This window comes from Protopterus annectens, chromosome 5.part0 (genome assembly GCF_019279795.1).
Source record: "Protopterus annectens isolate FY-2018-M chromosome 5.part0, PAN1.0, whole genome shotgun sequence".
In the NCBI taxonomy this organism is placed as follows: domain Eukaryota; kingdom Metazoa; phylum Chordata; order Ceratodontiformes; family Protopteridae; genus Protopterus; species Protopterus annectens.
This window is the reverse complement of record NC_056735.1, coordinates 618,522,407-618,536,476: the sequence shown is the minus strand read 5'-3', so window position 1 is coordinate 618,536,476 and position 14,070 is coordinate 618,522,407. Positions and strand designations below refer to the sequence as shown.

The 14,070-nt window shown below is 38.2% G+C and overlaps 1 protein-coding gene across 1 annotated transcript in view; it reads left to right on the top strand.

Moving 5' to 3' along the window:
- The window catches only part of ANOS1 (anosmin 1), an 892,203-nt gene that overhangs the window by 60,308 nt on the left and 817,825 nt on the right, over window positions 1–14,070 (top strand). The window lies entirely within an intron of this gene.

Below are 14,070 nucleotides of genomic sequence, written 5' to 3'. Positions count from 1 at the left end.
CATAACTAATTTGTGTGTTACTATTTGCGTGTGTTTCTTCTTATGTCTTGTGAACTTGTTAAATGATTAAGTTAGTTTTTGTGTCTTTGTGTTTGTTTTCACTGGGGCTGAGTCTAAAAATGGTCCATGTAGATCAGTGCTTTATCACAGTTAACAAACTAAAATAAATAAATTCCTACAAACATCGTTTTCTCAGTCCTACCAACTTTCATAAACTAAATGCACCTTTATTAAGGCAATACACTCATTCATTGCAAACCGCTTCTCTGAAACAGGAATAGAGATAGTCATTTGTGGTAAAATATTCATTAGAAATCATGGATTTTGCAAGAAATCAGAAAATGTACTGCCATGGCTAAAAGCCACTTGCTGTGATGTATGATGACCTTGGAGTTAGGATATTTGGCATGATGTGGGGATGTGTATAAAGTGAGCTTCCCTGGTGACACTAAAAGGACAGAGTCAAGCTGTTTTTCGTGACCGTTGTAAACGTTGCGCAGACCGTGTAATTGGTAGCTGTCATAATTTTTATCTTTTGTTATTCCCTTTCCTGATATGAGTTGCCTAGTGTTTATGCTAAGGACCCCTCATTGTTTGCTGTTTGTCTACTTTTTCATTAAGGCATTTTCAGCCATCTGCCACATTTTATAAAAATAGTACTTGTTGTTTTCTTCTTTAGCCAGCTGCCTTGTAATTGCCTTTCTCTACTTATAGCGAACAAACCAATGTAGACCACCACAATCCTTCGATAAAACACTAATTTAATATGACAAGGCAAAATTCAACAAGTAGTTTTTAACACAGATAAGCGCTTTCGGGCTCTGCCCTTCTTCAGATGAAATAAAAACAATCTTAGTCACATTTAAATACCTAATTCAAAACAGTTTCCAACCAATCAAAATGTATACTGCACCCTCCTATCTTTGAGGGCGGGTTTCATAGGAACAAATTCATTTAGTCCTGGTGTCCTATGGGCTAAAAGCTCAATTATCCACTTTGCTTCTTCTCTCTCAGTGGCATCTACTAGGCTACCCTTTCTTATACTAGGAAATACATTTGCAATAGCTCTAAATCTAAACTGATGGTCATTATTTACTTCTATATGTTTATAAAGTGCATTGTGCATATTTCTAGTTCTTATACATGAAAGATGTTGCAGAATTCTAACTTTAAACATATTATTTGTTTTTCCCACGTAAAATGCTTTGCATTGCTGACACTCAGCTAAATAAATTATATTCTTTGTTCTACAATTGGCTTTTGCTTTAAAATGAAATAATTTCCCTGTTACTGGATGCTTAAAAACAATCTCTTTATTAATACAGTGACATGCTTTGCATAGCCCACATGGTTTTGTCCCTACTTGACAAATGGAACTTTTCTTGTGTTAAAATGTCTTTCAGATTTTTATTTCTTCTAAATCCAAATTTGGGTTCTATCCCTACTATTTCTTTTATTTTATCATCAGATAAAAGTATATGCCAATTTTTCTTAATAATGTCACATACACCATGTATATTACTATACGTGAATGTCATTCTATTAAATGCAAATTTATGGCCATGTTGCTCTTCTGATGAAATTGTCTTTAATGAAGATACAGATTTTCTATGTATATTACCCTGACTTAATTCACTTACTATCAACCTCTCATTATAACCTCTATTTTTAAAAATATGTTCCATATTCATCAATTCTTCCTCAAAATCACTATCTTTAGTACAAAGCCTTGAGGCTCTACTTACCTGACCCCTTATTATATTCTTATATGTATGTCTGGGGTGCATACTATCATAAGTAAGTAAATTATTTTTCCAGCATTCTTTTCGAAACAAGGAAATAATAAAGGCAGATCTTTCTTTTTTAATTCTGACATCCAGAAAATCTATAGCTTCATCTGAGCATGTGAGAGAAAATTTGAAAAAAGTTGTGGTATGTTCCAAATATTCTATGAAAAGTACTAGTTCTCTTTTCCCTTCCCATAAAATAAAAACATTGTCACAAACGTCTATAAAGAAATAGATGCTTTTTCCATCTGTTTTGGCCCCTAGCACAAAACATCTCTCCCAAAATGACAAAACCAAATTTGCATATGTAGCACAGGGGTGCCCATGGCTACCCCTGTGTTTGTCTATATACATTGTCATTGCATATAAATACATTGTTAGATAAAACCAAATTCAAGCATTTTCTTATTGTAAATAATTTCCTATCATCTGATTCACCCATTTCTTTGCATAGTTCACAAACAGCATTCATGCCATATTCATTTTCTATCACTGTAAACAAATTTACAACATCTAAGGTGACCATTAATACTTCTTTTCCACATATATCAACATTTTTTATGGCTTCCAAAATTGTTGTGTATCTTTCAAAATTTCTATTATTCTTGTTGTATATGGTTTTAAAGTATATTCTAACCAAATAGATACATTTTCAGTTACCCATTTTCTACCTGAGACTATCGGTCTCAGTGGGGATCTTATAATTTTTATGTAACTTGGGTAGTGCTTTGAAAATAGGTGTTACCGGATATTCTATTAATAGAAATTCACTAAGATCTTGGTCTATAGTATTGTTATCCAACATACACTTAATACTGTTATGAACTCCTATTATGATGTTGTTAAGTTCTAATGGACTAATTTTCAAGTAGGTATTACCTTCTATTAATAAATTATTTAATTTAAAATAATAATCATCCTTATTTAATATAACAACCGCTCCACCTTTATCTGCCTGTTTTATTATGATATTATCATTGTTCTGTAAATTTATTAATGCTTGTTTTTTTGTATTTGTTAAATTAAAATATTTCAGATTTTTACCTTCTTCCAAATATTTATATAAATCAGCTTCACATACTTTAAGAAACATTTGCATGGTAGAATTGAGTGGTGGCATGAATGTACTAGGTTGTCTCAACATATGCTGTCTATTTATGTTTTAAACAAAGGTATGTCCTTCGTACCAAGTAGAGAAAGCTGTTTTAATGAAATAGTCATGGATATGATGTTTTATGGTAGAAAAGTAATGTTGCAAAGTTTATTTAACCAACAAAATAGACAGCATATGTTGAGACAACCTAGTACATTCATGCCACCACTCAATTCTACCATGCAAATGTTTCTTAAAGTATGTGAAGCTGATTTATATAAATATTTGGAAGAAGGTAAAAATCAGAAATATTTTAATTTAACAAATACAAAAAAACAAGCATTAATAAATTTACAGAACAATGATAATATCATAATAAAACAGGCAGATAAAGGTGGAGCGGTTGTTATATTAAATAAGGATGATTATTATTTTAAATTAAATAATTTATTAATAGAAGGTAATACCTACTTGAAAATTAGTCCATTAGAACTTAACAACATCATAATAGGAGTTCATAACAGTATTAAGTGTATGTTGGATAACAATACTATAGACCAAGATCTTAGTGAATTTCTATTAATAGAATATCCGGTAACACCTATTTTCAAAGCACTACCCAAGTTACATAAAAATTATAAAGACTCTCCACTGAGACCGATAGTCTCAGGTAGAAAATGGGTAACTGAAAATTTATCTATTTGGTTAGAATATACTTTAAAACCATATACAACAAGAATAATAGAAATTTTGAAAGATGCACAACAATTTTTGGAAGCCATAAAAAATGTTGATATATGTGGAAAAGAAGTATTAATGGTCACCTTAGATGTTGTAAATTTGTTTACAGTGATAGAAAATGAATATGGCATGAATGCTGTTTGTGACCTATGCAAAGAAATGGGTGAATCAGATGATAGGAAATTATTTACAATAAGAAAATGCTTGAATTTGGTTTTATCTAACAATGTATTTATATGCAATGACAATGTATATAGACAAACACAGGGGGTAGCCATGGGCACCCCCTGTGCTAACACATATGCAAATTTGGTTTTGTCATTTTGGGAGAGATGTTTTGTGCTAGGGGCCAAAACAGATGGAAAAGCATCTATTTCTTTATAGACGTTTTGTGGATGATGTTTTATTTTATGGGAAGGGAAAAGAGAGAACTAGTACTTTTCATAGAATATTTGGAACATACCACAACTTTTTTCAAATTTTCTCACATGCTCAGATGAAGCTATAGATTTTCTGGATGTCAGAATTAAAAAAGAAAGATCTGGCTTTGTTACTCTTGTTTCAAAAGAATGCTGGAAAAATAATTTACTTACTTATGATAGTATGCACCCCAGACATACATATAAGAATATAATAAGGGGTCAGGTAAGTAGAGCCTCAAGGCTTTGTACTAAAGATAGTGATTTTGAGGAAGAATTGATGAATATGGAACATATTTTTAAAAATAGAGGTTATAATGAGAGGTTGATAGTAAGTGAATTAAGTCAGGGTAATATACATAGAAAATCTGTATCTTCATTAAAGACAATTTCATCAGAAGAGCAACATGGCCTTAAATTTGCATTTAATAGAATGACATTCACGATAGTAGTAATATACATGGTGTATGTGACATTATTAAGAAAAATTGGCATATACTTTTATCTGATGATAAAATAAAAGAAATAGTAGGGATAGAACCCAAATTTGGATTTAGAAGAAATAAAATCTGAAAGACATTTTAACACAAGAAAAGAGTAACCACAAGAAAAGTTCCATTTGTCAAGTAGGTACAAAACCATGTGGGCTATGCAAAGCATGTCACTGTATTAATAAAGAGATTGTTTTTAAGCATCCAGTAACAGGGAAATTATTTCATTTTAAAGCAAAAGCCAATTGTAGAACAAAGAATATAATTTATTTAGCTGAGTGTCAGCAATGCAAAGCATTTTACGTGGGAAAAACAAATAATATGTTTAAAGTTAGAATTCTGCAACCTCTTTCATGTATAAGAACTAGAAATATGCACAATGCACTTTATAAACATATAGAAGTAAATAATGACCATCAGTTTAGATTTAGAGCTATTGCAAATGTATTTCCTAGTATAAGAAAGGGTAGCCTAGTAGATGCCACTGAGAGAGAAGAAGCAAAATGGATAATTGAGCTTTTAGCCCATAGGACACCAGGACTAAATGAATTTGTTCCTGTGAAACCCGCCCTCAAAGATAGGAGGGTGCAGTATAAATTTTGATTGGTTGGAAACTGTTTTGAATTAGGTATTTAAATGTGACTAAGATTGTTTTTATTTCATCTGAAGAAGGGCAGAGCCCGAAAGCGCTTATCTGTGTTAAAAACTGCTTGTTGAATTTTGCCTTGTCATATTAAATTAGTGTTTTATCGAAGGATTGTGGTGGTCTACATTGGTTTGTTCGCTAAAGATTTTTTTGTACTCTGTGGACCTTCAGTCAGTTTTCTCAATTTGTTTTCTTTGCTTTCTGTACTTATACTTGCCGTTTCTGATGAATGGTAACAACTAAGACTGTTTAAGTATGCCTGAGTTACATAACATTAACTTAAAGTTGGTTCAAGTTATTATACCCTCTTTGAGAAAACTTTGACTGGTTCCTTATACTAGGTAATCCAGTCTATCATAAGCCTGTTAAACAGAATTTCCCAAAAGATGTTGGTGATGATGATATAGGTAGGGACTCACTATGATCTCTTTCAGATGACACCAAGATCAAGGCTTTGATACAAAAAAATACCATAGAGGTGTTGGCCATGGGTGACTGCATCACTCTTTTTCTAACTGTAATTACTCCAGGACGCATGCAGTCTGGTTGGGTGGTCCCACACAAGAAGACATTCTGCATGATGCAGCAAATGCAGTTTTCAAAAACCCAGACACTGTGGCCTCATTACCAAAAAGACAGATCTTATCTTACTTCTCACTAAGCAGTGTGCAGTTTGGTTTGAGCCTGCTAACAGAGATGATGTCACCGTCCCACAACCAGTGCTGTGCTGCAGCTCCCAGCCACAGAGCACAGTGGCATCTAATTCAGGCAAGGAGTCAAGGGGAGGGACAACCTCTTGAAGCCTATGTTTGAATCCTTCTCTCTGATAACTAATATAGATGGACTCCTTGGAGGATCACTTCATGAACAAAATAAGGCACATTTGTCCACATCTGCCATACTTAGAAAACTAATTTTCCATATGGCATGCAATGCTGTAGGTAAGAGATTCTCATGCAACAGGAATAGGAATTAGAGCTAGAGGAGGCTTGTGGTAGGAAGCTCATGGTCCTCAGCACCTCCATTTACTTACTGGTTTTATTTGTTTAGTTTGCATCAAACAATTGGCTTTCCTATTTGAGAACACTGAACTCATGCAGCTGCATACTGCACATGCAGAGAGTTTCACTTTCTAAAAACAAAGTTGGGTTGTTTGGGCAACTCCATACTGAAAAAAAATAAATCTTATTAGACATTTCCTGCATTTCTGGGGAAAGTGGCACTTTAATGGAGACTGCCCTATCTAACAGACTACGGAGCAAGCAGCTATTTCCAAATGACTCAGGCTGCATCTGGTGACTGGTGCCTTAGGCAGCCAAAAAAACAATAAAAGCACATTCAACATGTTGCAAATGGATTGGGCAAGTTGGGAGTTTGGGAAAAACAAACCTTTTTAATGAAATAAATGATTTTTAATTAAGCATTAGTCTCCCACGATGCATGATCTAAACAGGTGATGACTACATGTTCAGTTGAACTGCTACAGTCTTTTGGACAGTATGCATTTTTTATAGAGCTGAGTTGCATTACTATTGTGTATAAATGTGTGTGTGTGTGTGTGTGTGTGTGTGTGTGTGTGTGTGTGTGTGCTGGGGAGGTAGGGGGCTGAGATAGGTTGCACTATATGTGTCTCACTGCAACAAGCTGAAACATGTTACCATTGTCATTATGTATACTCAGCCCTGTTGCATAGAGGGATGCATTCTGACTGTGATCCACATGCTTCAAGTTTGACTAGTGACATGAGTACTTCAGGAGCTGGTTGAAGAGGTAGGAAGGAATAGCTTTGTACCAGCTTGTTCACTCCTGGATGGAGAGGTTTCTGCTCATGGTCAGTCATGTTTTAATATCCTGTCAGTAAAGGAGTAAGCAAAGAAATGGAACATATAGTAAAATAATATAATGCATACTATGATAGGCATGTCATTGCAGAATAATATCAGTGTGTCTGATATAGAAAGGTTCAAGCATCCCTAAAGCTATAAAATGGCATATTGGAAGCACATGTATAGAGAATGTATGTTAGAGAATGACAAGTTCATCTACAGTTCACCTCCCTGCCTTTTAATATTTGTTTTATTTTGCTTTACCAAATTTTCTTGAAGAACACTCCACTGGCATAGGCAGAAGTACTTCCATGCCTCTGCTGTGAATTTATCCAGTTTTCTCTGCCAACTATTGTTCCTACATCTTATTCATGCCCCCTGCTGAAGATATTTTACCTTCCCCTTCTCTGCCGTCTTCCTTTGTGTACATGCTTCATACTTATTCATGAAGAGTCCACCTGCAACTGTCTTGTAAACTGTTCTCTTAGGTTTGAAGCTCAGCAAAAGCTTTTACTGAATGATGGCTTTTTAAATGCAGTGGTTTATCTTTGAAATATAACATTAAAAACCAATAAGCCATTTATCTAGATATTTCTTATTTTGGGGTGCATGTTTTGGAATTGTCCATAGGCCATTTCTGATAATAATCCGGAACTTTTTTGCCATTGTTTTACTTCTGTTCCCTGCTATGTTGTTTTCCATTTAGCAAGAGAAACAGATTTTGAACTATTGAAAAACATGATGTAGTTCCCTTAAACACACCTCATGCTTCTTTGTATTGAGGCTAGTTAGGAAATTTGCTGCCGACATTATGGGTACCTCATGATTTGTATGCTTATCCTGCACTTAAACAGTTAACCTGTGTCGATCAGTGGCCAGATGCATCTGCAAGCTTTTACATTCACTTAATAAAGCAGTACTGAACAGCTGGCTACTTAACAATAACAGACCTGAATGTGTGTTTGTCTTATGCTGCTGAGCTCATTAAAGGAACAATTGTGAGATGACATGTATATCAGATGCATTTATTTTATTTTTGCAAGTTTAACAGTGGACTGAGCCTCAGATATCTCTTTACATATAGTCCTGATACAAAGCACATAGAATGCAATTGAAAATACAAATTCTGCAAAGTGAAATGCAATGAAATAAACAAAATTATGAAAGACACAGTGGTAGAATCTGCTACATAAAATTTGGTGAGTTAGTATTCACCAACCAGTTAAAAGTTTAACCTACCAGTTAACATAAAGTGTAAAAAAATGAAGTGCTGGAAATCATATCCTGCGTTGTCAGATATCAGCATACGACAGTCAAATTAAAGTACCTTCTCGGTTACAGTACGTATTTTCACCTGAACTGTTAACACAAATATACTAAATATTAATGAAATGTAAAGATGTTCTTCATTCCACATTGCTGCAGTCCTAACTATTGGGTAGTCCGCTGTCCAGTCGGCCCGAATACCAAAGTATATGGCTGACGTCGGTCACGGCGCATTAGACTGACGTCAGTACGTCAGGGTACTAATGCGCATGACCGACGTCATATCCTCAGTCTTTTTTGCCGCATGGTCCGATGCAGAAGCAATTTTGCGAGTGCAGGTTGGCGTTCTGAAAGTTTCTGAAGTCAGAGTTTCAGACCGAATCAAAGTTGGCTAAGTACCCCGTTGGGGAATATTTTGGTTTTTTCTTGCCTCAGTATTTAACCGGATGTCAGAAAAAGTGAATAACTGTATTTCTTGTGGGAAACAGATACCTCATAGGGATTACCATACTTTGTGTATACCTTGTTTAGGGCCTGAGCACGGCGTTGTTGGATGCCGCTCTTGTGCTAGATTTAACAAACGCACTATTAAGAGAAGGTTAGACTGTGCCAGGTTAGTGTTTGGGAAGCGTTGTAATTATAAAATGCCGTCGGATGCTCCGACGCCCGCTTCAGCCAAAAAGCGCAAGGACAAAGCAGCGAAGCCTAGGTGGGAAGAACCGACAGTCCCGGACGCCGGTTCTTTAGAGGCTCAGTGGAGCCGGAGGTACTGCCAGGAGTTTCTTTGGAGTCTCAGGGAGAAACTTTATTGTTACAGGATGTGTCCTCTCAGGAAGTAGGCCAGGCTGAAGGGGCTTCTCAGGTGGCTGTTCTTCCCTCTCTTCCTAAGGTGGTTAGGGCCTCGCCTTCTGTTGCCAAGGCTTCTTTAAGAGGCAGGCCTACTTTAGCTTCTGTGGGGTTTCTCCAAGTGTTTCAGGGTCTTTGCCTAAGAAGCATATGCTAAAATGGCAGAGGATTTGATTAGTATGATTAGAGGTTCTATGCCCCCTCCTGATAAGAGGCCTAGGGTGGAACCTGAGTTTGAGAGTTTTGAGCAATGTTCGGAGGCTTCTGAGTCTTCTGCTGAGGACTTGCGGGAGTATCCTCCTTATTCTGATTCTGATGTGGATGATTCTACTCCTTCAGCTTCGCCTCCTGAGGATTTTTCTTTTCAGAGACCCTGCATTCCATGAGGGAGCATTTTAAATGGGAAGGTCAAGATTTCTCTGATTCCAGGAAAAGGCTTAGAGAATTCTTGTTTTACCCCAGCATAGGCCTTTAGCTATACCTCCTGTTCTGAATGTTGTAGAAGATGTTTTGCAGAGGCTTCACTAAATCCTGATTCTTTGCCTCCTGCCCCAGTTAAACCGGATAGGTACTATAGGGTGCCTGAAGCCCATAAGTATCTTTTTAAGAGTCCTAGGGTGGACCCAGAAACTGTCTCTCAGGGGCCTAAAGGTGTGAAGGCTTCTGTGGTTAAAAATCCTGTTCCTCCTGATAAAGAGGCAAGGGCTTTGGATAGATGGGGAAAGAAAGTGTACACTTCTTCCACTTTAGCCATGAGGGCGTTGAATTGTCAGTTTCATATGTTAAAATATCAGAATTATCTCCTTTCTCAATTGAAGTCTAAGGTGGATGCTCTGGCTGAAGGTATTGAGTGTAAAGAGCTGCAGGATTTAGTTCATGTTTCTGAACAAGTGGGAAAGCATTCTTTGCAGTGTGGTTTTGATGCTGTGCAGGCCTCCTCGAGGGTGGCTGCCACTGGTTCTGTTCTTCGAGGCACGCCTGGTTGAGAGATCAGAACTTAGCTGAGCATGTTAAGACAAGGATTTTGGATGCTCCTTTACAGTCTGATGTGTTGTTTGGTTCGCCTGTGGAAGCAGTTTTAAAGAAAATGGAGGACAAGGCTAAGTCTATGCAAACTGTTAAGGATTTTTTGCAGGTGCAGCCTCCAAAGTTTAGTAGAAATTGGCCTACTAAGGGGTGGACTTATCCTGCTTATGATTCCCAGTCTAGGGGCAGGTCTAGACGTGGTAGGGGCAGAGCTCAAGGTTCTTTTAGGCCTAGGACAGGGAGTTCACCTGCTCAGACTTCTGGTGAGGGCAGGGGTCAGTCCTTTCGTAAGCAGACCCAATGACCTGCCTTTTCAGCTGCCAGTACATTCTCGCCTGGCGGCACCTCTAGGAGGAAGGCTGTCTCTTTTCAAAGAAAATTGGGATTTAATTACCCAAGACAAATGGGTTCTGGATATCATTCACCACGGTTACAGGTTTTATTTCCATACCTTGCCTCCTTTCAAAGGCATGCCAGACATTCCTCCTCTACAAAGAACAGAGGCTCGCAAGCAAATTTCTCTGTTGCTCCAAATAGGAGCCATTCAGTCAGTTCCTGTGCCAGAAAGGCCTAGGATTTTATTCACGCCTGTTCCTAGTACCAAAGAAGGGGAACACGTGGAGACCAATTTTGGATTTATCTATCCTCAACACTTATCTGGACATTCCAAAGTTCAAAATGTTGACGTTACAACAGCTTTTACCTCTGCTGGGCAAAGATCACTGGATGGTAACTTTAGATCTCAAGGAAGCTTACCTTCATGTGCCTATAAGACTAAGTTGCAGAAAGTATCTGCGTTTTCGAGCTGGAAATTCTCATTATCAGTTCTCTGCATTGCCCTTTGGCTTATCTACTGCACCCAGAGTATTCACAAAGGTTCTGGCTCCAGTGATAGCTTACTTCAGGCTAAAAGGAATTCAAATCTATCCTTACTTGGACGACTGCCTGATTCTGGCTCAAGAAAAGGAAGACCTTCTACAGCATTTGGAATATGTCATAGCAGTGCTAAGATGCCTAGGGTATTCTGTGAACGAAATAAAGTCCAGTCTAGTACCCTCTCAAGACATGTGCTTTCTGGGTGTGAGACTGAATACAGCAGCCCAGATGGCCTTTTAACCCCGGACAAACAAAAGAATCTTTCCAGTTACTTCCATCAATTATCTCTTCAGTCCGGGCTGACTGCAAGGACAGTCCTTCAAGCCTTAGGGTTCATGGCATCTTGTATTCTGGTGCTTCCCAATGCCAAACTGCATATGAGGAAGCTACAATGGTATCTCAAAAATCTATGGACACAGCACTGCCAGGATTTGGACACTGTCATTCAAATAATACCTTGCATTCAAAAGGAATTTTTGTGGTGGGCTCAGGAATGTCACCTAAACAAGGGACTCTCTGTGACCCGGCCAGAGGCGAGTCAGATTCTAAGGACAGATGCCTCAGACATTGCTTGGGGAGCTCATCTAGATGGAAAGTGGATACAAGACAAGTGGCCTGCCAGACTACAGCATCTACATATCAACATGAAAGAGATGTTAGCAGTCCAGTTTGCATTAATGGCTTTCAAGGAGTTACTTCTTCCAGGGCAGGTGTTGATTCTAACAGACAACACAACTGTCATGTGGTACATCAACAGACAAGGGGCAACACATTCTTACCCATTGTGCAGGCAAGCAATGATTTTATGGGAGACTGCGCTCAGCTTGCAACTAACTCTTCAGGCAAGGTTTCTGCCGGGAGCACAGAACTCCTTAGCAGATGTGTTAAGCAGACAAATCATGGATCCCCACGAGTGGAAACTGGATCTTCATGTATTTCAAACTTGACAGTGTCATGGGGAACTCCAGACATAGATCTGTTCGCTTCTCCACTAAACCACCAGCTGCCAAAGTTTTGCACGAAGGGATTTCATCACACAGCTTGGAAAGTGGATGCTCTTTCTTTCAGTTGGAAAAATCTTCATGTGTATGCTTTTCCACCTCTGCCTCTTCTCCCAAAGGTGCTTCTAAAGGTCAGACAAGACAAGCCAAGGATGATTTTAATAGCTCCAGATTGGCCTCGGCAGCACTGGTACCCATTACTGAGGAGTCTGGTAAGGAAGCCTCCATGGCCTTTACCCTTGATTCCACACCTTTTGTCTCGGAGGGACGGTCATCTGCTCAATGTCAAGCTTCAAACTCTTCATCTAACAGCCTGGCATATTCTGTTTTGAAAGACAGCAGGTCTCAACTTCCTCAACAAGTTTTAAATGTGATTATGGAAGCCAGAAGACCTAGTACAAGGAAAGTGTACGCAGAAAAATGGAAGAGATTTTTATTTTGGACTACAGCAAAGAATTTGGAGATTTCGGAGCCTAATTTGAGTGTGGCTCTTCAATATCTTACTGAGTTATTGGACAAAGGTTTGTCTTTCTCTTCCATTAAGATTCATGCTGCAGCAATTTCAGCTCACTATGATTGTGACCCACCATTGTTTTCACATCCTTTGTTCAAGCAATTTCTTAGAGGGGCAAAGAATATAAGACCCCCACGTAGAGCTCCTACTCCTGCTTGGGATCTCAATTTTGTGTTGGAGAAACTTACTCTACAACCTTTTGAGCCTGCAGCTACTGCTGACCTGAAATACTTGTCATGGAAGACTGCTTTTTTGTTGGCCATTACTTCTGCAAGAAGGGTTTCTGAGTTACAGGCCCTTATGGCGGTTGAGCCTTTTTTGATTTTTCATAAGGATAGGGTATCTTTACGTACTAATCCTTCCTTTATGCCTAAGGTGGTTTCTAGTGTGGCTTTAAACCAAACTATTCATTTGCCTACTTTCTATGCAGATCCCCAAAATAAAGGGGAAAAGATTTTGCACACTTTAGATGTACACAGGCAATTGCGTTATTATTTAAGCAGGACTAAGGATTTTAGACAGTCTCAGCAGTTGTTTGTTTCTTTTGCTTTGAGTTCGCAGGGCAAGCCTGTGTCAAAACAAACTATTTCTAGGTGGATTGGGTTTTGCATTGCATTTTGTTATTCCCATCATGGCAAAGAGATTCCAGCTGGGATTAGGCCTCATTCCACTAGGGCTACTGCCACTTCAACAGCATTTCTAAGGGGGGTGGCAACTAAGGATATTTTGGAGGCAGCTACTTGGAGTTCAGTGCATACTTTCTCTAAGCATTACCACCTTCCTCTCTACTCTAAGTCTAGGGCTGGTTTTGCCACTGCTATTTTGCAAGGCATGTTATCAGCTCCTGCTTCCTTATGATTTGCCAGCCTCCCTTACCTCTGCTTTGGGATTCTACCCAATAGTTAGGACTGCAGCAATGTGGAATGAAGAACATAGTACAGTTTTGTACCTACCATAAATGTAGATGTTCGAGGATCCACATTGCTGCAGTCCAATTTACCCTCCCTCCTTCCCCTCTGTGTTTAGGGGTGGTTGTGTAGGTGAGATTATATTTTGGTACCTTTTTATATATTGTATATATTTTTGGTGCAGGTATGTTTGGTGTGTTTTGGTTTTGGCCTTGTCTTTTTAGGGTCTTCTGACATCTGGGGCAAGAAAAGACTGAGGATATGACGTCGGTCATGCGCATTAGTACCCTGACGTACTGACGTCAGTCTAATGCGCCGTGACCGACGTCAGCCATATACTTTGGTATTCGGGCCGACTGGACAGCGGACTACCCAATAGTTAGGACTGCAGCAATGTGGATCCTCGAACATCTACATTTATGGTAGGTACAAAACTGTACTTTTCTTTATGCAGTTGAAAAGAAACACGCTAATAATCCAAACTGCATGACCAAACTCAACCCCCTTTAGAGTGATAATAGGGGTTAACAATTTCCAGTGTAATTGCCTATCTTGAAGGTATCACATGCCCCTGTCATGAATTAATTCACATTATTTGAAAAATTCTTATATATGTATATATAATAATTT